At 45.9% G+C, this 22,849-nt stretch overlaps 2 long non-coding RNA genes and 1 pseudogene across 2 annotated transcripts; 2 read left to right on the top strand and 1 right to left on the bottom strand.

Moving 5' to 3' along the window:
* Positions 1 to 280: 280 nt before the first annotated feature.
* On the bottom strand, positions 281 to 418 carry LOC127671404 (uncharacterized; annotated as a pseudogene).
* A 4,886-nt stretch (positions 419 to 5,304) lies between these two features.
* Positions 5,305 to 7,032, top strand: LOC127671130 (uncharacterized). The gene is made up of 2 exons (XR_007974667.1): positions 5,305 to 6,233; positions 6,887 to 7,032. It is a non-coding gene; the product is annotated as an uncharacterized LOC127671130 (long non-coding RNA).
* Positions 7,033 to 15,449: 8,417 nt separating this feature from the next.
* LOC127671133 (uncharacterized) lies at positions 15,450 to 18,796 on the top strand. Its single transcript, XR_007974670.1, has 3 exons — positions 15,450 to 15,574; positions 16,046 to 16,120; positions 18,500 to 18,796. It is a non-coding gene; the product is annotated as an uncharacterized LOC127671133 (long non-coding RNA).
* Positions 18,797 to 22,849: the final 4,053 nt, after the last annotated feature.

Below are 22,849 nucleotides of genomic sequence, written 5' to 3'. Positions count from 1 at the left end.
CTGGTCTCATCCACTCATCTGAAAATGTCATAATTTTGTTTTTCTTTGTAGCCGAATAAAATCCCATAACGGTCAGATGCCAAAAAAGTAAGAAACAATGCTCTTCAGAACTTTATATGTTTATTTATTTAATGTGTATAGAGATTTTGTCCTGCTGTCTGTCTGTGAACCCTGTTCATACCTGGCTCGGTCAGAACAGGGAGTGCGATCTCCTGAAACTGCAGTTACAGGGAGTGTTAAGCCACCTTGTGAGTATCAGGAGTCAAACCAGGATCCTCTGAGAAAGCAAGTGATGCTCTTGACCGCCGAGTGGTCTATCCAGCCCTAACGCAATGCTTTAACCACATGTATGCTGGAGGCCCAGGGCCTCTCCGTCCTTGTCAAGAAGAAACTAACATTCTCTCTTTTCATACGACACACATTTTAGTATTTTCTTAAATCTGCATTTTCCAAAGGATGGAGAAGAGAAGCAGGACTTCCTTGTCGCGTCGTTCTTTACTGAGTGGTTTAATAACAGAGCCCTCTTCGTCACCGGCGTCTATGCCACCAATGTGAGCCACTGCTTTGATCGAGTCAGGTGAGGACTTCTGGCTATGCAGTAATATTACGTAATAGTTAACAGCCCTTTCAAACAATTGTGGACATCCTACCTTGACTTTGTACTGTAATTCAACAAGTACTTGTCTCCAGAAGGACTGGGGACAATATAAAGTCAGGGCTGGAGACGCCCTTCATCAGTAAAGGCTCTAACCACCATGCCTGACCACCTGACTTCAACTCAGGACTCAAACAGTGAAAGGAAAAAGAGAGGCGTCCACAAGTTGTCCTCTGACTCACACGTGCATTGTGGCACACGCAGCAAACCAGTTTAAACTTATCCTGTCTAGCTTACAAATAAATGAGACTTAGTCTGTGCTTATTTTATTTGGCTTTGATGATCACTGGGAGGTAACCCCTAAACTACTTTTCTAAAGCGGGCCTGGCTTCCTCCCCAGTGATGTTCCCCAAATACTTGCTGTTTCTCTTGGCTATGTGCTCATGGGACACCTCCTCTCATGGTGTCCCCTCCCCTCTTTCCTAGTAGTCTCTCTCTTTTCTCTTCTCCAGTCCCAACCAGATAACTCAAAACCCACTTAACTCTAATCCCAGTAACTGGCTGTAGCCAACTTTATTTAACCAATAGTTTTTGTTTTTTGTATTTTTGGTTTTTCAAGACAGGGTTTCTCTGTGTAGCCCTGGCTGTCCTGGAACTCACTCTGTAGACCAGGCTAGCCTTGAACTCAGAAATCTGCCTGCCTCTGTCCCCCAAGTGCTGGGATTAAAGGCCTGCATCACCACTGCCTGGCTTTAGCCAATAGTTTTAAATTGCTCAATAAAAGCTTGTAAACAGGCTGGAGAGATGGCTCAGCGGCTAAGTACACCACCGACTGCTCTTTCAAAGGTCGTGAGTTCAAATCCCAGCAACCACATGATGGCTCACAACCATCCATAATGAGATCTACTGCCTTCTTCTGGGGTGTCTGAAGACAGCTACAGAGAGTGAGCTGGGCCACAGAGAGAAAAAAAAAGTGTCTGAAGGCAGCTACAGTGTTTATTATATATTATAATTATAAATATATAATATAATTACTTACATATAATAAATAAAATATTTAAAAAAGGTTGTAAACATGAGGATTCATTCTCAGGCCTAGACCTTCACAGAATTCAGCATTATATTACATAGAGCAACAGGCCAAACCTCAACAGGCATGTGCCCCCCACCAAAATAAATAAATGTAATTGTTTCTTTAAATGTGAAACTATGGAACTAATGGTTTAAATGGCTGAGCATTTAAAAGGACAGTCTGCCGCTGCAGAGGACCCAAGTTCAGTTCACAGCAACTTCACTGGGCAACTCATAATCACCTGTAACTACAACTTTGGGGGAATCCAGCGCCCTCTTCTGGTCTCCACAGGCAGCTGCACTTATGTGCACAGACACACATACTTTTAAAACTAGAGAATCCATATCAATAAAAGTTTTATTCTCTAATATATTAAAATCTAGCTTGAACCTGCCTGTGTGGTTTAGAATATTTCATAAAGACCATATATTAGTTAACAGTTTTTAATATGTATTTCTAAAATATTAGGACAAATTTTTACGTAAACACCATTGCTATGTCTGACAAAATATATGGCACTACTGTTTGATCAGTATGATCCATATTGGACACTGACCCTAAAGCATAGCACATAGTAGGAAAGCACACTACCATTGAGCTATATAGTATATAAGTATATAAGCCTTAGCCCTTATGAATTTTTAAAATTTGTTCTCTGGTTAGCATATAAACATGGTTTTCATACACACGTATCATTGTACCTTGCTCACTCATATTTTCCCCACTGCTTTCTTCCTTTCTCCATTCTCTCTCTCTCTCAACAAACATATACACACACATGCACATATATGCATTTATTTATTTGTTTGTTTATTTGTGTTTTTCGAGACAGGTTCTCTCTGTATAGCCCTGGCTGTCCTGGAACTCACTCTGTAGACCAGGTTGGCCTCGAACTCAGAAATCCACCTGCGTCTGCCTCCTGACTGCTGGGATTAAAGGTGTGTGCCGCCACTGCATAGCATATTTACTTATTTATACTTATTTATATACTCCACATGTGAGAGAAAATATGATATTTATCTGGAAGGAGCTAAACAATCAATACCATTTGCGGAAGTCAGAGGACAGCTTTGTAGAGTCGGTTTTCCTTTTTTACCTTCCTTTTATGTGTATAGGTGTTTTGTCTACATGCACATGGCCTTTGCACACATGCACGTGGGCCCTGAGGAAGCCAGAACAGGGTGCCAGATTCCCAGGGACTGGCGTTACAGACGTGGTAAGCTGGCATGAGGGAACTGAACCTCGCTCCTCTGGAAGAACAACAAGTACTTTAACTCGGGGAAGCCCCCTCCAGCCTCTCTCTTTCCACCTTTATGTGGGCTCAAGAGATGAACTCTCCAGGTCAGCTCAGCAAGCTCCTTACCTGCTCAGTCATCACAAGCCTTGAATGATTCCTGTTCTGTTAAAAAAAAAAAAATTAAGTAGAGGCTTTATTTATAATTGAAATGACTTCATCCAGAAGAAAACTTGTCTCTACTCCAAGAAGAGAAAAACTATAGTGGAAATATTCCAAATACTTATTAAATAGACACACCTTGCTTAAAGCATAAGGTCAAAACAAACACCTCCTCGAATGGATGGAGGAACGGTGGCTGGGGTCTGAGGCCACAGCACAGCCGGCCTCAGGGCAAGCAGCCTCAGATGCCACTTGTCAGGCCCTTCTGAAACAGGATGTCCTGTGACGTGACAGTTGGGTATGTGACATTGTGACACCTCACTGGGTTCTTTCCACTAACAAGTGCTTGACTTGGACTGAGGGGCTAGAAGGGCGGAGGAGACCAGGCTAGCCAGCGCAGCATGAGGCTATCCCGCTGAGTGATCCTGAGCCAGTAGCAGACTGGGAACAGATTGGCGAATTAGTTCCCTGTCAAAGGGAAATTTTTCCAATCTCCTAATGTAAACTGTGGTTATGAATGTAAAAGACACTCTCAGAATCGGTTAGTAGAAAGAGAAGGACCCTTCAAGTTCAGAGTGCACGGGCGTATTTAGGAGCCATTACAACCTTCTTCCTAATGGGCTCTCTATCCTGGTGTAAACTAAAATTCTTTCTCAGGGGGAGATGTAAGTGATAATTCCTACCCCTTCCATGGTTCCAACGAACAGCAAACCGAGGCTCAAACCCACCAACATTCTCCCTAGGGAGCAGTGAGTTTACTGAACTTTTTTTTTTTTTAAGATTTATTTATTATATCTGAGTACACTGTCGCTGTCTTCAGACACCCCAGAAGAGGGCGTCAGATCTCATTATGGGTGGTTGTGAGCCACCATGTGGTTGCTGGGATTTGAACTCAGGACCTCTGGAAGAGCAGTCATTGCCTTTAACCACTGAGCCATCTCTCCAGCCCATTCACTGAACTTCTTTACGGAGGACAGGTGAGAAGTTACTTATCGGGGTCTCCACACATGAAGGCCACACCACAAAGTCTTCCCTGCGGGCGTGGTGCGGGTGATGACTTTCCCACCACAGAAGGATGGAGCCCCTTCCCCACCCCTACCCCCACCCCCCACCCCCCACCCCCACCCCCCGTTTTCCGCCATCATGAATAGTCCAGCCTCTCCCTAAGGCAGTTGAGGGTCAGTGACCGCCCTGCCCACGAAGGACGTGAACAGCCCACAAACCCAGCTAGGATGATTGGCTTGTTTTTTGTTTTGTTTTGTTTTGTTTTTGCTTTTGTTTTTAAAGCAGACACAGCAGAATTCCGCAGCATGGCTGTTGTTTACCTAAGCTAGTTCCTGTACTACATCTGTGGGAGGAAAATCTTTACCAAATTCCCTTGTCGTTTGTGTTCTTGCATTAGCTGAATGCCTATCTAGGGGATTCTGAATCGGGCAAGGCCTTACATCCGGACTGAAGAGACATCTTAGCCACAGCCATGGCATGGCCGGACTTTTGACCTTCCTATCCGGTAATGGCTGGCCACAGGAGATGCTTAGAGGTCACCAGATAGTCTCTAGCCCAGCGCACTCCCTACCTCCTTAACTCCCCTTAGCAACGACCAACTGCGGTGGGCTCTAAAGGGGGAAATCTTCAACCTGTACCCCCATCTCCACCCCTCCAACCCCCACCCCAACCCAGCCCCCACCCCCACCTCTACTCCCCACTTCCTGCACCAACTCCTATTCCCCCACCTCCTCACCCCCACCTTTACCCCACCCACCCATCTACCCTCTGCCTCACCACCTTCACCCCAGCCCTTCACCCCACCCCATCCTCCACCTTCATTTCACCCCTTTCCCCCACCCCTCCCTTCCCCACACCCCACCCACCTCCTCCCTGTCCCCTTCACCCCACCCTTCCACCACACATCTGTTCCACATCCACCCCCACTTTCAACCCACCCCTATGCCCCTACCTTACCCCACCCTCACCCACCCTCTTCCCTTTTCTCAACCCTCAACTACCCCTTCCAGTGAGAAGACAACAGGCCACGGATTTACACTGGAAAATGCTCTGCTGGCTTTCCCAGACAAAAGCCGGTACCATCCATGCTCCTCCTGTTGTCTGCCTTCTCTCTCTCTCTCTCTCTCTCTCTCTCCCTCCCTCCCCCCCCCCCCCCCCCCTGCCACAACTCCTCAAACTCCTCTCTCCCTGAGCAGCTCCAACAAATACCATCTCCATTGGGTAAGCTTTGAGAGATTTTCCTCTTTCATCTAGAAACTCTTCCAGCCGTTGGGCCAGGTGGACTTCTGTGCTGTCTGGTTTTATGCTGAGTTAACACAAGCTAGAGCCTTCTGAGAGAAGGGAACTTGAGTTGAGAAAATGCCTCCGTGAGCTCTGGCTTAGCCTCGGTGGGTGGGGCCACCCTGGCCTTGCGGTCCTGGGTGCATGCGTGAGAAAGCAGGCTGAGGAGGACAGAAAGCCGCGTCCATCCTGCTCAGCACTTGCTTCCAGGACCCGTCACTGCCTCACTGCCTCTGATGTCTCACTGAACTTCGATGAGGCAGTGGAAGCCAAACAAGCCCCCTCCTCTTCAGTGGCTTTCAGTAACATTGTTTCATCATAGCAATCGTAATCCTACCTAAGACAGCTTCTTGGAAACCCTGGTGCCTGGTGGAGAAATTCTCAGTTGGCCCCCTAAAGATGGTTTGAATATGCTCAGCGCAGGGGGTGGCACTATTAGAAGGTGTGGCCCTGGTGGAGTAGGTGTGGCCTTATTGGAGTAGGTGTGTCACTGTGGATGTGGGAAATAAGACCCTCATCCTGGCTGCCTAGAAGCCAGTATCTGTTAGCAGCCTTCAGAAGATGTATGTATTGGCTGGTTTTGTGAGTCAACTTGACACAGGCTGGAGTTATCACAGAGAAGGGAGCCTCCCTTGAGGAAATGCCTCCATGAGATCCAGCTGTGGAGCATTTTCTCAATTAGTGATCAGGGGTGGGAGGGCCCCTTGTGGGTGGTGCCATCTCTGGGCTGGTAGTCTTGGGTTCTATAAGAGAGCAGGCTGAGCAAGCCAGGGAAGCAAGCCAGCAAATAACATCCCTCCATGGCCTCTGCATCAGCTCCTGCTTCCTGACCTGCTTGAGTTCCAGTCCTGACCTCCTTTGGTGACGAACAGCAATGTGGAAATGTAAGCTCAATAAACCCTTTCCTCCCCAGCTTGCTTCTTCTTTTTCTTCTTTGTTTTTTAAATTTATTTTTTATTATATGTGAGTACACTGTCTTCAGACACCCCAAAAGAGCATCAGATCTCATTATGGATGGTTGTGAGCCACCCTGTGGTTGCTGGGATTTGAACTCAGGACCTTCAGAAGAACAGTCAGTGCTCTTAACCACTGAGCCATCTCTCCAGACGCCACCCCCCCCCCCAACTTGGTTCTTGGTGCAAGAATAGAAACCTTGACTGTCTTAGTCAGGGTTTCTATCCCTGCACAAACATGACCAAGAAGCAAGTCAGGGAGGAAAGGGTTTATTCAGTTTACAGTTCGAAATTGCTGTTCATCACCAAAGGAAGTCAGGACTAGAACTCAAGCAGGTCAGGAAGCAGGAGCTGATGCATAGGCCATGGAGGGATGTTTCTTACTGGTTGGCTTCCCCTGACACCACCCACAAGGGGCCCTCCCCACTTGATAACTAATTGAGAAAATGCCCCACAGCTGGATCTGTGGGGCACTTCCCCAACTGAAGTTCCTTTCTCTGTGATTACCCCAGCCTGTGCCAAGTTGACACACAAAACCAGCCAATACCCCCCAACTTGCTTCTTGGTCATGATGTTTTGTGCAGGAATAGAGACCTTGACTAAGACAATGTGAAACTCTCAGCTCCTCCTGCGCCATGACTGTCTGGATGCTGCCCTGCTTCCCACCATGATGATAATGGACTGAACCTCTGACCCTGTAAGCCAGCTCCCAATAAATGTCCTTATAAGAGCTGCCTTGGTCATGGTGTCTCTTCACAGCAGTAAAATCCTAACTAAGACAGATGGTAAGTGGAGACAGCCCTGTCCCTCTCCACGGCCCCTCAGTGAGCAGAGCCATTCCGTGGCTGCCTCTGCCTTTTGCATGTCGGGTGACTCTTGAGATTAAAAGGTTCTAGTAGCCCGGCAGTGGTGGCGCACACCTTTAATCCCAGCACTTGGGAGGCAGAGGCCAGCCTGATCTACAGAGTGAGTTCCAGAACAGCCAGGGCTACACAGAGAAACCCTGTGTCGAAAAACTAAAAAAAAAAAAAAGAAAAAAAGAAAAAAAATTAACAAAGAGTTCTAGTAAACCCGAATGTCACACATCCTGCTCTAGCACAGGAAGGCAACAGCGCCTTGCAACACTGTAGCCACTGCAGGAGGGCGAAGATGGCAGAATGAGTAGAGATAATGCAGGGACATCTTCTGATCTTTCTGGTTAAGGCTGGAATTTTTTTTCCCCTCTTCTTGCTGTGGTGAGATATGAACTCCTCGTTCTTCCTAGGAGACAAGGAAGTTTCTCTCTCCCTCTCCCTCCTTCTCCCCCCTCTCTCCCTCCCTCCCCCTCCCTCCCTCCCTCTCTCTATCTCTCTCCCTCCCTCTCACTCTCTCTCCCTGCCACTTGCCTCAGGCTACTTTCTTCTGTCCCATGTGGACCATCTTCCGCTGCGATGCATCCCCCTATGTCAGACTGAGGAGGTATCACCAGCCCTCCGTGATGGCTTCTTTTGATTTTGAGGGTTTTGTTTTCGTTTTTGTTGTTTTGGCGTTTTTTTCAAGACAGGGCTTCTCTGTCCTGGAACTCACTCTGTAGACCCGGCTGGCCTCAAACTCAGAAATCTGCCTCCCTCTGCCTCCCAAGTGCTGGGATTAAAGGTGTGCGCCACCAGAAGATGTTTTTCTGTCTCTTGCTGATCCTCGTCTCCACTGTATAATAGGATTCGCAGTCAGCAGGATTAGTCTGAGGAAATGTACAGTCAGACAGGACTATGAAGAGTAAGCGTTAGGGTGCGGCCTGATGACAGTGGACTCCACAAAGAGTCTCTAGGTAAACTGGTAAATATTTTTGTCCCTGTGACTAGGTTTGACATTATTAAGAAAGAAAAGAGGAGGGTGGAGAGGAGGCTTAGCAGTTAAGAGCACTCGTTCTTGCAGAAACCGAGCTTTGGTTCCGAGAACCTGTATGGTGGTTCATATGGTGGCTCTCCGATTATCTGTAACTCCAACCCCAGGGGATTTGACACTCGTTTGAACCTTGTGGGCACCAGGCATGCACCTGGTACGCAGACAGACACCAGGTGTGGTGGTTTGTATACGCTTGGCCCAGGGGGTGGCACTATTAGGAGGTATGGCCTTGTTGGTACAGGTGTGTCACTGTGGGTGTGGGCTTAAGGACCTCGTCCTAGCTGCCTGGAAGTCAGTCTTCTGTTAGAGGCCTGCAGATGAAGATGTAGAACTCTCAACTCCTCCTGCAACCACGCCTGCCTGGATGCTGCCATGTCCCTCCACCCCCTACCCCCCACCTCACCACCCCCCATCCCCAATGATAATGGACTGAACCTCTGACCCTGTAAGCCAGCTCCAGTTAAATGTCCTGATAAGAGCTGCCATCAGTCCTTCACAACCACACAGGAAGAACAACAATACCAACCAGCGAGGCCTCCCCACTCCAGACCTCCCAGGGACTAAACCACCAACCAAAGAGTACACATGGAGGGAGCCATGGCTCCAGCTGGATGTGTAGCAGAGGGTGGCCTTGTCAGGCATCAATGGGAGGGGAGGCCCTTGGTCCTGTGGAGGCTCAATGCCCCAGTGTAGGGGAATGCTAGGGCAGGGAGGCAGGAGTGGGTGGGTGGGGGAGCACCCTCATAGAAGCAGGGGGGAGGAGGGACAGGATAGGGGTTTTGCAGAGGGAAAACCAGGAAGGGAGATAACATTTGAAATATAAATAAAATAGGGCTGGAGAGATGGCTCAGTGGTTAAGTACACTGACTGCTCTTCCAGAAGTCCTGAGTTCAATTCCCAGCCACCACATGGTGGCTTACAACTATCTGTAATGGGATATGATGTCTGAAGACAGCTACAGTGTATCCATATAAATAAAATAAGCAAGTCTTTAAAATTAATAGATAAATAATAAATAAATAAAATAAGCATTAAAAAAAAGTTGCCTTGGTCCTGGTGTCTGTTCACAGCAATAAAACCCTATCTAAGACACCAGGCGTTCATGTGATATACAGATATACAAGCAAGCAGAACATTCATACACATAAAATAAATAATTCTAAAAGTAAAATTTAAAAAGAAAGAGAAGTGGGCATGGGCATTATGCCTGTGTCCTCTGCAAACGTAGCCAGGCCTCTTAAAGGCTGAGCCAAGCGTTCCGGGACACTGCTCCTGAACCAGCTCCTGTCCAGTTAGACAACCCAGCAGAGCCCTTTCCAGACAGCAGCCAGACTCCCCAACCAGATGGGGCACACAGCAGGGTGAGACTCCACGATGCTGCAACGGGTGTCTCCTTACCCCAACCAGAAGAAAAAAAGATATCAAAAAATGAAAGTCCACATAGGCATGAGGGAACAGAACACGGAGAAAGCAGCCCCGGAACCCACAGACGGGTTCTCTGCCGGAACCGGAAATGTTCTGCAGCCTGACCCGGAAATGCTCCGGAGCCTGTCCTACACAAAGAAACTAAGTAGCCAAGAAGAAAGATGCCAAACAGGATGAAATATTCTCGACAGACAAGAGACTCACACTCCCTGCCATTATCAGAAGACAGATGGTCGCCAAACCCCACCAGACCACCCAACTGGGGGGCAATAACTGCGGAGCTGCTCAAACCCAGACATTATTCCCAGATTTGGGTTTGAGAGCCCTTCTCTCTGGGGTTTAACAATAGCGCAGCCTTCACAGTCAAAGTTTCTGTAAATCTGACGAAAGTCCTAAATGTTGATTTTTTAAAAAAATTACATTATGCCTATGGCCACAAAGCTCACGACAGATAAAAAGAAGAAATAAAGTTAAATATGCTCCAGAGACACGCAGAAATGGGACCAATCCTCTACCTTTTTTCCACCCCAAAGGGACAGATGCACGCCATATCAAAAAGCTCAGAAGATAAAAACCAGTAACTCTTCTCTCCGGGCAATGGAGCCAGTGGATTTATTATTCATCAGATGATTCAAGAGACTGAGCCCTTCCTTGCCTGTATCAGAACCTGCCCTCAAGTTCCTGGTAAAGAAAATCCCCACCCAAAACAACAAAGAGAACTCAGCACGTCCAGCAGAGGAAGGCTACAGGAGATGAAGACAGATGGCTCGCTCTGACATCAGGTCCCTAAAGATAAGACTGACGTGCCCTATAATTATGGTTTTCCAATTTTGCCTTTTTAATCTCCCCATGGAAACGGACACACCCTCATAAAGCCGGGACCTTGGAAACGAGTAGTAAGAAAACCTGGAACTAGGGCAATCAGTCCACTGAGATGCCTTCCAGGTAGATTTCTGTAAAATATTACATGCAGCAGCACCAGGGAGAGAGCATGCCCCTGGGGTGCCAACCTAGTACTGTGCTTGCCTGGCAGCCAGGCCTGCTAACTACCAGAAGCAAGAACCACTGTGTTCAACTGGGTTATGAAACAGCTCTCCGGAGGACACAGGGATCCCTTCTTAATTCCTACCTGTGGCCACAGACAATGCAGTCCCACATCCATACATACCTGATAGGAAGCCAAAAATCACTATCAGAAAACAGATGGAACCTAAGGAGCCTGCCCACCACACCTGGTTTGTCCAAACTAGGGCAACAGATTCACTATCCAAAAGAAACACTCACGGAGAGACATCCAATCTCTTGGCCCAAATTGACCCATCTTGGTATCCGCTGGAATATGGACCCCTTGATGGCAAGGATGTAAAACTCCAAGTTCCTTATGTTTTGTTCTTAAGATTTATTTATTTTATGTATATGAATACACCGTAGCTGCCTTCAGACAGGCCAGAAGAGGGCATCGGGTCCCATTACAGATGTTTGTGAGCCACCATTTGGTTGCTGGGATTTGAACTCAGGACCTCTGGAAGAGCAGAGGAAAAACCAAACATCAGTGCTGAAGATCAGTTGGGTGTGGCAGCACATACCTGTAATCTCTGTAATGTGTGTGTGTTGGCCTTGACTGTTCTTCCAAAGGTCCTGAGTTCAAATCCCAGCAACCACATGGTGGCTCACAACCATCCGTAATGAGATCTGGTGCCCTCTTTTGGGCTATCTTAAGACAGCTACAGTGTACTTACATATAATAAAAAAAATTAATCTTTAAGAAAAAAAGGGAGGGGGAATCAGAAGTTCAAGGTTATCCTCAACTACAACAGAACTTTGAGGTCAGTTTACTTACCCTGATAGCCTGTCTCAAACAAAGAACAACACATGAGATTAATCAAACAGAGCTGGTTATTTAAACAAAACAAAATTAATAATCCCCTAGCCAAATTAACCAAGAGAGAAGACTCAATAGAATTAGAAATGAAGAGGTGTTACAAGGTATTTGATCACATTTTGAAGCCCATGATTGTGAACTGGAAAATCTTGTGTAAGCTCAGGCCGTCCTATCACGCACCTTTAACCCCAGAGCTTTCTGTTTATTGTAAACAGGTTGCAGTGGTGTGGCTCAGTCCACGAACACACACCTTTGATCCAGAAAGCTTTCTGTAAACAATGATAAATTGTTTCTCTGCCAGTAAAGTAAGCCAATTCAAGCCAGATTAGATGATATTAAATTCGGGTTTATTGCAAAGGGGCTCTTGACAGAGTTCGATGGAAGTCACCATGGGAAGAGGGAGAGGCAGGAGGGGGCAGGGAGAAAGAGAGTAAAGGTGCTCACAGAGAGAGGTGGGAGGAGGAGGAGGAAAAGGAGAAGGGGAAGGGGAAGAAGAGGAAGAGGAAGAAGGAGGGGGAGGGGGAGGGGGAGGAGGAGGAGGAGGAGGAAAAGAAGAAGAAGAAGAAGAAGAAGAAGAAGAAGAAGAAGAAGAAGAAGAAACAAAATAGAAAATAGAGAGAGGAAAGAGACTCGAAGGAGAGAAGAAGAGACCAAAATATTTGGATTATATAGGGAAGAACCTCTGGGGGAAGGGCAGCCCCGAAAGTTCAGGGTACACCAGGTAGGACCGAGGGATGCTGGGAGAACCTGGAGGCCAGGTCAGCTTTGGTATGTAAGATATGCACCTCAGTCCCTTGGCCAGGGTCTGAAACAAAACAAACAGGATTAAATAAAATGAATGCTAGGTCAGGAGGCAGAGCAAGCAGCCCGCTGCCGGAGAGTGAGCATAAAGGACGGAGAGTGAGCATAAAGGACGTAGAGGAGAGCGACTTTGAAGGCTTTAAGACATCGCAGAAAAGAAAAAGCCCTTTCCTTCTGGGACAGCAGCGGCCTAGGAAGGTCAGTGGGACTCTTTCTCTCTGAGCCAGGTGAAATTTCACACAGCATCTGGCTCCTGGGTCTTCATCTGGTAAATCGAATGTTTGGGATTTTGTTTTCTTAAAACAACCAATAGCAGGGGCTGGAGAGATGGCTCAGTGGTTAAGAGCACCAACTGCTCTTCTGAAGGTCCTGAGTTCAAATCCCAGCAACCACATGGTGGCTCACAACCATCTGTAACAAGATCTGACACCCTCTTCTGGTGTGTGTAAAGACAGCTACAGTGTACTTACATATAATAAATAAATAAATCTTTAAAAAAAAAACAATAGCAGATTCTAATAAAACATAAAGAATCTTAAGTACTTTAAAAATCTTATATTCCTCCCGGCAGTAGTGGTGCACGCCTTTAATCCCAGCACTTGGGAGGCAGAGGCTGGCGGTCTACAGAATGAGTTCCAGGACATCTAGGGCTATACAGAGAAAGCCTGTCTCCAAAAACCAAAACCAAAACAACAACAACAAAAAAAACAAAAAAACAAAAAACAAAAAAAAATTTTATATTCCAAATAACTGGAAAACTTAGATAAAATAAATAAATTTCTAGACCCTGAGAACTATGAAGATTAACCTGAGAAGATGAGCAGCTGAGGAGTGGCAGGCCTCACCAGCCATCAGGGGTCCTTTCATAGATGGAAGACTCGAAGTAACCTCAGGCTATCCTCGGTTTTTTTTTGGAAAATAAATAGAATTATTTATTTATTTAACTGAGGATAAATAAGGTAACTTATTAACCTTTAATAAATACCTTTTATTAAAACTGATTTACCTTTAATGGATAACTGAAGCACTGGGGTGTGAATTACACAGTCACGCACACACACCCTGTGCACACACACTGGGTCGCAACAGTATGCCAAACAAGAATGCTCTAAAGGATGAATAGCTCTGCCAGATGTGAAGTGTGTTGGTGGATTTGTTGTTGTTGGTAGGTAGCAGTGGTGGTTTGGTTTGGTTTAGGTTTTTGGTTTGGTTTTTTTTTTTTTTTTTTTTTTTTTGTTTTGTTTTTTTGAGACAGAGTTTGTTTATATTGTCTTTGATATCCTGGAACTAACTCTATAGACTAGGCTGCATTCAAACTCACAGGGACCTTGTTGGGTTCTTTTTTTTTGGGGGGGGGGGTTCGATTTGGTTTTTTTCGAGACACAGGGTTTCTCTGTGTGGCCCTGGCTGTCCTGAAACTCACTCTGTAGACCAGGCTGGCCTCGAACTCAGAAATCTGTAGACCAGGCTGGCCTCGAACTCAGAAATCCACCTGCCTCTGCCTCCCAAGTGCCACCACCGCCCAGCCCTTGTTGGGTTCTTATCCTAAAAGATAATTCTTCCTTCCTTGTAGTAGGTTTTCAGGATCAAGGCTCACCCACTGCCCTTAGGATGTGCTGACCTGTTTCCCCAGATGCAGAAAGCTCGATTGAGTAACTTGTGTTAGTGGAAAACTGGGTTTGACCCTAGCGTTTCACCTCTTACCCTAGAAAAACAAAACAGGATACAATCCTGACCCTGAACTCATCTCCAGCCTGGCTCACAGGTACCGAGCGCCTGTAGAACATTTCTTTTGAGAAGTGACTTAACTTGAAGCACTGTGAAGTTTGAGGTCCGTGGTGCCTCGTGGCTGCATGGCTCAAGGTGTGAGCCCCAAAACTTCAAGAGCTAGCTGGACCGGAGCCATGGGCACAGGCAGGGTTTCACGGACAGTCAGATTATCCTAGGATGCGTTCCTTCTGAGAGAGGAGAGCTTTGAGGAACCCGTGCCATCAGATAACACACACACACACACACACACACAGATGTGCACACACACACAGATGTGCAGAGATCTCCACCTTTTCTCAGGCCTCCTACACTGAAAACAAAATTCTCCTTGAGCATGAAGTCACCTTAGCATCAGAATTGGATTCGTGACCCTGCACAAGAGGTGGTGAGACTCGAAGGTGACGCCCTCCTGGTTCCCCCCCCCCCCTCTCTCTCTCTCTCTTTAAATTGTGTTTTCCATCCATCCACCCAACAGAAGTTTATAGGGAAAATAATATGCAGATGTTTTTAAATTCTCTCCCCTCAGAAAGGAGCTTATCTCCAGGTACATGGGCTACAGGGCTACGTGAGGGAAAATTCTATAGTAACAGTGTAAAAGAAGAGAGAGTAGGTCAGGAACATGTTTTTATATCCAGTTTTTCGAGACAGGGTTTCTCTGTGTAGCCCTGGCTGTCCTGGAACTCACTCTGTAGACCAGGCTGGCCTCGTACTCAGAAATCCACCTGCCTCTGCCTCCCAAGTACTGGGATTAAAGGCGTGCACCACCACTACCCAGCCTTTGGTTTCAACTTAAACTTTTTCTCTTTTTCTTTCCTTTTCTAAAAATTTATTTATTACTCACTTTACCAATATCAGCCCCTCCCTCCTCTCAGCGCTCTCACGAAGATTCTCCCCACTCCTCTTTTTCCTTCTCCTTTGAGTGACCCTCTGGCCTTCTCCCCCCAATTTAAACTTTAAAAAAAAAAGATTTATTTATTTTATGCATGTTAAGTACAGTGTCGCTATCTTCAGACACACCAGAAGAGGGCAGCAGATCCCATGACAGATGGTTGTGAGCCACCATGTTGTTGCTGGGAACTGAATTCAGGACCCTGGAAGAGGTATGTGCTCTTAACCTCTGAGCCATCTCCAGCCCTCAATTTAAACTTTTAAAACAAGCTGTTTTTAATTGTGCAATTGTGCGTGCGTGCGTGCGTGCGTGCGTGCTTGTGTCCACAGAGGCCAGAAGGAGCCATGAGTCTCCTGCACTGGAGTAACAGACCGTTGTGAGTATCCCTACTTTGGTGCTAAAGACCGAACCCGGATCCGCAGCAAGAGCTGCAGCAAACTCATTTCTCCAGCCACTGAATGGTTTTTGGTTTTGTTTTTTAAATCCAGTTATTCGTTAACTTCAGAAGGAACACAGACTGCCTAGTGCTGAGTCTCACTGTTACTGCATGTGCCAGCCGGTGTGCCACATTCTTGTCGGAGATGAACTGTGGGGCCAAAGGTCACTCCTCATGGTCTCTCGGTCAGTGTCAGCCCAGGGATAGCACCATTCCTGGTTACTTATCACGTCATAACTGGGGGTGACTGGGAACTCCAACATGGAGAAGGACTGCTTGCTTGTCTTCTCTGTGTGTGTGTGTGTGTGTATAACTTACACATGGTTAGATAAATAAAGTAATAGTGGTGGGGGGGGCAGTTAAGCAAATCCACAATAATCAATGAAATTAAAATAGAAATTAAAAGCCTTCCAACAGTTGGATAGTGGTGCTGCACACCTTTAGTTCCGGCACTTGGGAGGCAGAGATAGGAGGATCTCTGTGAGTTCGAGGCCAGCCTGGTCTACAGAGCAACAGCTAGGGGCTACATAGAAAAATCTTGTCTCAGAAACGAAACCACCAAAAACCAAGAAAACAAAAAGCTTGGGTTTTACTGCTGTGAACAGATAACCATGACCAAGGTAAGCTTTTTTATTTGTTTGTTTTTGTTTTTTCAGAGCTGAGGACCAAACCCAAGGCCTTGCACTTGCTAGACAAGTGCTCTACCTCTGAGCTAAATCCCCAACTGCAAGGTAAGTCTTATAAAGGACAAATTTAATTGGGGCTGGCTTACAAGTTCAGAGGTTCAGTCCATTATCATCAAGGCGGGAATGTGGCAGCATCCAGGCAGGCACGGTGCAGGAGGAGCTGAGAGTTCTACTCTCCATCTGAAGGCCACTAGCAGAATACTAACTTCCAGGTAGCTCATATGAAGGTCTTAAGGCCACGCCCACAGCGACACACCTACTCCAACAAGGTCACACCCACTCCAACAGGGCCACGCCTCCTAATAGTGCCACTCCCTGGCCCAAGCAAACACAAACCCTCATAAGAGGTGAAATGTGCACAGAGGAGCAAACACCGATGTTCCTGGAGCTTGTCCACACAAGAACAGCAGGAACACCAGCAAACGCTTGCACGAAGGCAGCATTTCCCTGGTACCAAAACACAAGAGGAAACAAAGGAAATTATATTCCAACTTCCTTGTACACAGGAACAACAACAACAAATCAATCAAATGTTGGCAAACTAAACTCAAGAATACATTGAGGCAGATGCAGATGGACTGGGCTAAAGTATGAAGAAAATATCATAAAGGACCCATTACTATAGATGCACACCAAAAAAGTAATTTTTAAAACAGGAAAGGAACAATGATAACATTAGGGGGATAAGAGCCGGGACTGGAAAAATGGCTCTACGGTGACGAGCATTTAACTGCCCTTGTAAGAGGGTACAGGGTCACCCCGCACAGTGGATCTCAAACATCCATAACTCCAGTCCCAGGGGATGTGGTGCCTTCTGACTTCTGAGGTCACTAGGCACACATGTGGTGCACACACACACATGAAGGTAAAACATTTAACATCAATAAATCTAAAAAAAGTCTTTTCGAGGAAGGTGAGGGATGACAAGACGACTTATCAGGTAAAGGGACTTGCTACCTAGTCTGACAACCAGAGTTTAGCTCCCAGGAGCCGCACAGTAGAAAGAAAGGTCCAACTCCGGAAAGTTGGTCTCTGACCCCCTCCCCCCAAACACACAAACTATGAACTATGTCACATGTACATACACATGTATATACCACACAGACAGACAGACAGACGACAGGCAGATGGACAGACAGAGAGACACAAACATGCACACATTCATGTATGCATGTGTGTGATAAATGAAGAAATAAAATGTGAGCAAATACCCTAAAACAAAATGAAACAAAAAAGCCGGGCGGTGGTGGCGCACGCCTGTAATCCCAGCACTCTGGAAGGCAGAGGCAGGCAGTTCTGAGTTCAAGGCCAGCCTGGGCTATACAGAGAGTGAGTTCCAGGACAGCCAGGGCTATACAGAGAAACCCTGTCTCAAAAAATAAATAAATAAATAAAATAAAAAAATTAAAAAAAAAACAAATCCAAAAAAAACAAATAAAACAAAACAAAAGAAAATGTTATAAAGGTGTTGAAAAACTTAAAAGGAAAACCATCATCCGCCATGATCAATTTGGCTTCATTCCAAGGATTTAAGCTTTAAGCTTTGCTGTGTCCACAAATCAGCAAGTGTAAATTAGCATATGAGACCAGAGCATGAGATCCGGCCATCATCTCAGACAGTGCAGAAGACCTTTAACAGAGCTCAGCATCCCTTGTGTCTAAGCAAACAATTTTGAAGAAACTAGGAAACAAACCTTTAGGCTTGGTGGGGTCCTGAAGGGGATTCCTCTGAAACCCGGGACATGACAGGGTTCCTGGCCTCTCTACTCTTGTTCAATCTAGTGGCCAAGATCCTATCTAGAGCTATAGACCTAAGCAAAATAAAAAGAACCGATATAAATAGGGAAGGGGGAGCTGGGCGTGGTGGTGCACACCTGTAATCCCAGCCTTGGGAGGCAGAGGCAGGTGGATTTCTGAGTTCGAGGCCAGCCTGGTCTACAAAGTGAGTTCCAGGACAGCCAGGGCTATACAGAGAAACCCTGTCTCAACCCCCCACCCCCCCAAAAAAAGGAAAGGGGGAACCAAATTGTCTCTCTGTATAGACAGCAAGGTTGTATACTTAAAAGTCCCTCATGGGGGCTGGAGAGGTGGCTCAGGGGTTAAGAGCACTGACTGCTCTTCTGAAGGTCCTGAGTTCAAATCCCAACAACCACATGGTGGCTCACAACCATCTGATTAATCTGATGGAATCTGATGTCTTCTTCTGGGGTGTCTGAAGAGAGTGACAGCGTATGCACATACATAAAAAAGTCCCTCAAAGCTCCAACAGAAAACTCTTGGACCCCATAAATCCTTCCAGCAGAGTAGCAGATCCATGATCAGCACACAAAAGAGAGCACAGTGGGGGCTGGAGAGGTGGCTCAGCGGTTGAGAGCACTGACTGCTCCTCTGAAGGTCCTGAGTCATTCGAACCCCTCCCCCAAGGGTCGTACACAGATTGAGAACTGCTGGCCGGCCTAAGAGAACCAAGACGGCACCATGGACTCAGGTCCTCAGTGAGTAGAGTGTGTGTGTGCCTGTGAGAATGGCCTGTGTGGTGTAGTATTCTTGTGCGAGACTGCCTCCATTGTCTTCACCCTCAAGACACAGGTGAGGCAGGCTAGAGGTATGCACGTGAGGTGGAAAAGGCTGGGGCAGCTGGAATGGACAGGAACTGACGGAGGCCCGCAGCTGTATGATGGTTAGAACTTCTGGCACACAGGTATGATGGAGCGAGACCTGTAATTATTCCAGAAGGCTAAGGCAGGAGGATAGCCTTTAGTGAAATACCCTAAGGGAGGCAAGGTCTCCAAGAATGTATCACCAAAGATAACCAGTCAGACAGTTTGTAGACAATTGAAAGTCTTTATTCCAGCCTGATGGAAGTACTCTCAGATGTTCAGGACCCATTAGCGCCAAGCTTTTAAAGTAAGGGTTTTTTAAAGATGAAAACCACATCCTAGTATATCACTTAGCAGCGGCAGGGGGGAGGTCCCGTGCAAGCAAGCAGTTTAACAGAAGCCAAGAGAAGAGCTAGCTGGAGCATCCTGACTTCAGAGTCCTAGAATAGAGTTGGGTAATTTGCCACAGGGCTTCCTAAGACGATCAAATTTTCTGGTCAAAATGGACTCATCTGTCAGAAGCCAGCTTCAAGACCACAGGGTAAACTGAGTCAGATAGTGAGGTGTGGTGTCAATAATCTTGGTCAGTGCTCATAGCAGCTGACAGGAGTCAGCCCTAGGAGGGATGATGGGGGGCAATTCAGATAGTGACTGACATGTGGGGGGAGAAGAAAGGCATGGAATCAAACACACACACTCACACTCATATACACGCACGCACATGCACACAAACACACACGCTCACACACATATTCAGGTGCATGCGCACACATATATGCTCACACACACTCAGATGCACATGCACACACATACTCAGATACATGTACACACACCCTCATGGTCATACACACATTCAGATGCATGCACACTCGCATGTGTGCTCACACACACACACTCAAGCTCACACACACATGTGTATACACATGCACAAGCACACACACACACTCAGGTGCACATGCATACACACAACTCAGATGCAGATGCACGGGTACACACATACTCACATGCACACAGAGGAAGCAAAAGCAACCTCCAGCGCTTTATTTTTTCTCTTATCCTTTTATACACCCTAAGACAAAGTTTTTATGCAAATAGAAAATTACCTCATAGCCACAAGTTACACCTTTCCTAAGAACAATCACCACCAAAACATATTACTACAAAACAGATTAAAACCATGATACAAGAGGAAATTACAACTGGATTATGGATTATGGCTACTTCTTTTGACACTTATATCTAACTAGACATTTCTCATCTATCTTACTCTCTACAAGCTCCCGGTAACCCCAAAGCAACCAGTCTCTCATTATATAGTAACAGAGTTTGAGCAGGTCAAGTCTATAGTAACAAGTTTTTCCCAATGCTTGGTTGACTACAATTTGTACTTACTAAGGAACAGGTCATCTGTCTTGTGTCTTATTTTTAGATCTTGTGTCTTGTTTTTGAAGTCTTGATCAACTAACAGATAACAGAATTCCTCTATTTATAAGAATTCATAATAGAATTGTCTACTCTTTATTGATAACCTTCCTATTTCATGGTGCACACTGAACAATCTGTTACTACATTCCTAGATCACCAGATGAGGAACTCAGGCCCAACCCCGAGTGACTGTTTCCACTGATCATTAACTTACCCCAGGCTTGCTTTCCTGGCTACTGTATGTGTGCTTGTGATGCAGGAATGCACTCTGTACTCTTTTCTGTGACGTATGCAGCAATGGATACGTTCTATTCTTTGTTCTAACTTTAAACTTTCTATCAACTACCCTAATCCCATAAAATCATTAATTCATCCTGACAGCATCATCTCAGTCATGTTCATCTTCAATGTTGATCTGCAGGAACATTGCCCAGCAGAGCGAGCTATCGCCACAGAGGTAATCACGCCAGGCTGTAGGCGGTGGGGGTTTCCCAGTGTCCACTTAATACCAGGTCACATAAATAAGGAGTGTGATGATGAGAATGGAAAAGTACAGCCAGGCGTGGTGGCACACACCTGTAATTCCAGCGCTTGGGAGGCAGAGGCAGGCGGATTTCTGAGTTCGAGGCCAGCCTGGTCTAGAGTGAGTTCCAGGACAGCCAGGGCTACGCAGAGAAACCCTGTCTTGAAAAAGTCAAATCCAAAAAAACCGAGAGAGAGAGAGAGAGAGAGAGAGAGAGAGAGAGAGAGAGAGAGAGAGAGAGAGAGAATCAGAAACAAGAAGCAATCCTGGAATGAAGTCTCTTGGGCCATGCACTACAGCCAAGCAAGATGGCGGACTATCTCTAGGAAGCTAGCTTGCCTACTGCAGCTCTTCCATCTGTGGTGCCAGATGGACAAGATGTATGTCCATCTGCCCTGTCAACTGATAAGGCTTTGGTTTTGTTTTTTTGTTTTTGTTTTTGTTTTTGTTTTTGTTTCAAAAATCCACTCAAACCTGCCACCTAAATTAGTTTGAATTCCTGAGAACAATCGCTCACCCACCATGTGGATGCTGGGAATTGAACCTGTTGGGGTTTGGGAATCACCTCACTAACCACACGAACGCAGATCTCAGTCAGATGCAGGTGATTTTCTGAGCACGCCCTCCAGGGCGGATTGATCAGGACTGTGGATCAGACTTGGGAGCTGAGCCGTGACATTGAGTTAAGATCCTGCAGGGCTTTTAAGCCTAAAATCCAAAAGTCTGTGCCAAGTTACTTCCCCAATCAGGATTTAGGGATGGAGGATTTCCTTAGGAACACGTCTTTCTTGCAAACCTATCCTGTTCCCATTGGTTAGGGTTAGACAAGGCAGGGGACTTGCTTTGTCTATCATTCACGTCTTAACTTGCCAACCAGGATGTCAGTTACCCACATACATGTCTCTTTCTTCCCAGCAGGATGTCACTTTACCTGGGAACCTTAGCTTTACTCAACCCTATTCAAAGTGGAAGTCCTATTCCCAAGGACCAGTTTATAAAAGCAAACACCATAAAAGCTTATATAGAGGGACAGGAAGTGCTGCTGGGTGGTTGCTTCGGGTCCAAGCTTACTGTGGGTGATTACACAAAGCAGTTCTACTGACTTCTGTCACGACTGGTTTCCAAGGGCACAGACCATAACAGACTTTGAAATCAACTTAGGCGTAAGGAAGTTTCCTAGTACCTGCAGAAACAAGATAGGAGAAAGCTTCTTTATAACATTAGTAAAAGCACAGAATGGCAAACTAGCCAGGTAACGGTTACCTAGGCCTTCACAGAACCCAGATGCTTAGGAAGAGCCCAGTGCTGTGAATGGCCGCGCCATCTCTCCAGCGCTTTTAGGAATAATTTGAGAGCAGGCTGTGTACATTATATCTCCGTGGTGCTTTACATTTCAGACTACACCTTTAAGAACAAGGAGGTTCTTAGATACCAGTTATCAACTTTACGAAACTTAATATTTACCTTTTAATAATTATCTTTTAACCAAATTAAATATTAACTTTTACTCATCAACATTCCTTATTCCTGTTTGTGAACTGCCCTCAAAGTTTTCATGGTAGCCATTTCCCTTGACTGAGAACCAGGATCACATTATATTTAAGATCACATCTTTAGGCTGGAGAGATGGCTCAGCAGTTAAAAGCACTGACTGCTCTTCTGAAGGTCCTGAGTTCAAATCCCAGCAACCCCATGGTGGCTCACAACCATCTGTAATGAAATCTGATGCCCTCTTCTGGTGTCTCTGAAGACAGCTGCAGTGTACTTAGATATATATAACAATAAATAAATAAATCACATCTCTATTATTAAATACAAAAAAGTCACATCTCTGTTATTATAGTCTCTCCCCACACCTTGTAGTTACAGGATTCTTAAAACTATTTTTCCACAGAAGAGTTTCAAATGACTCATTTGTTTTCAGATTCATCCCAACTGTAGGCTGAGTGTCTGTAGTTTGGACAGATTGCTGAACTCCAAAACTGTCAGTGTTTGTTAGTGTCAGAGTCTGCCTTAATGAACTGTCTCTGTCTCTCTGTCTCTCTCTGTCTCTCTGTCTTTGTCTGTGTCTCTCAGTCTCTCTCCTCTCTCCTCATCTTGGAGTTTATTTGGTGTGGTTTGTTTGTTGTTTGTAGAGACAGGGACTCATGATAAAGCATTGGTTGGCCTGGAATTCACTAAGTAGTCCAGGCTGACCTTGAACTCACAAAGGTTTGCCTGCTTCTG

The sequence above is a fragment of the Apodemus sylvaticus genome, chromosome 20 (genome assembly GCF_947179515.1).
Source record: "Apodemus sylvaticus chromosome 20, mApoSyl1.1, whole genome shotgun sequence".
In the NCBI taxonomy this organism is placed as follows: domain Eukaryota; kingdom Metazoa; phylum Chordata; class Mammalia; order Rodentia; family Muridae; genus Apodemus; species Apodemus sylvaticus.
Note: the sequence above shows the minus strand (reverse complement) of the source record. Positions and strands in the feature narration are given on the sequence as shown.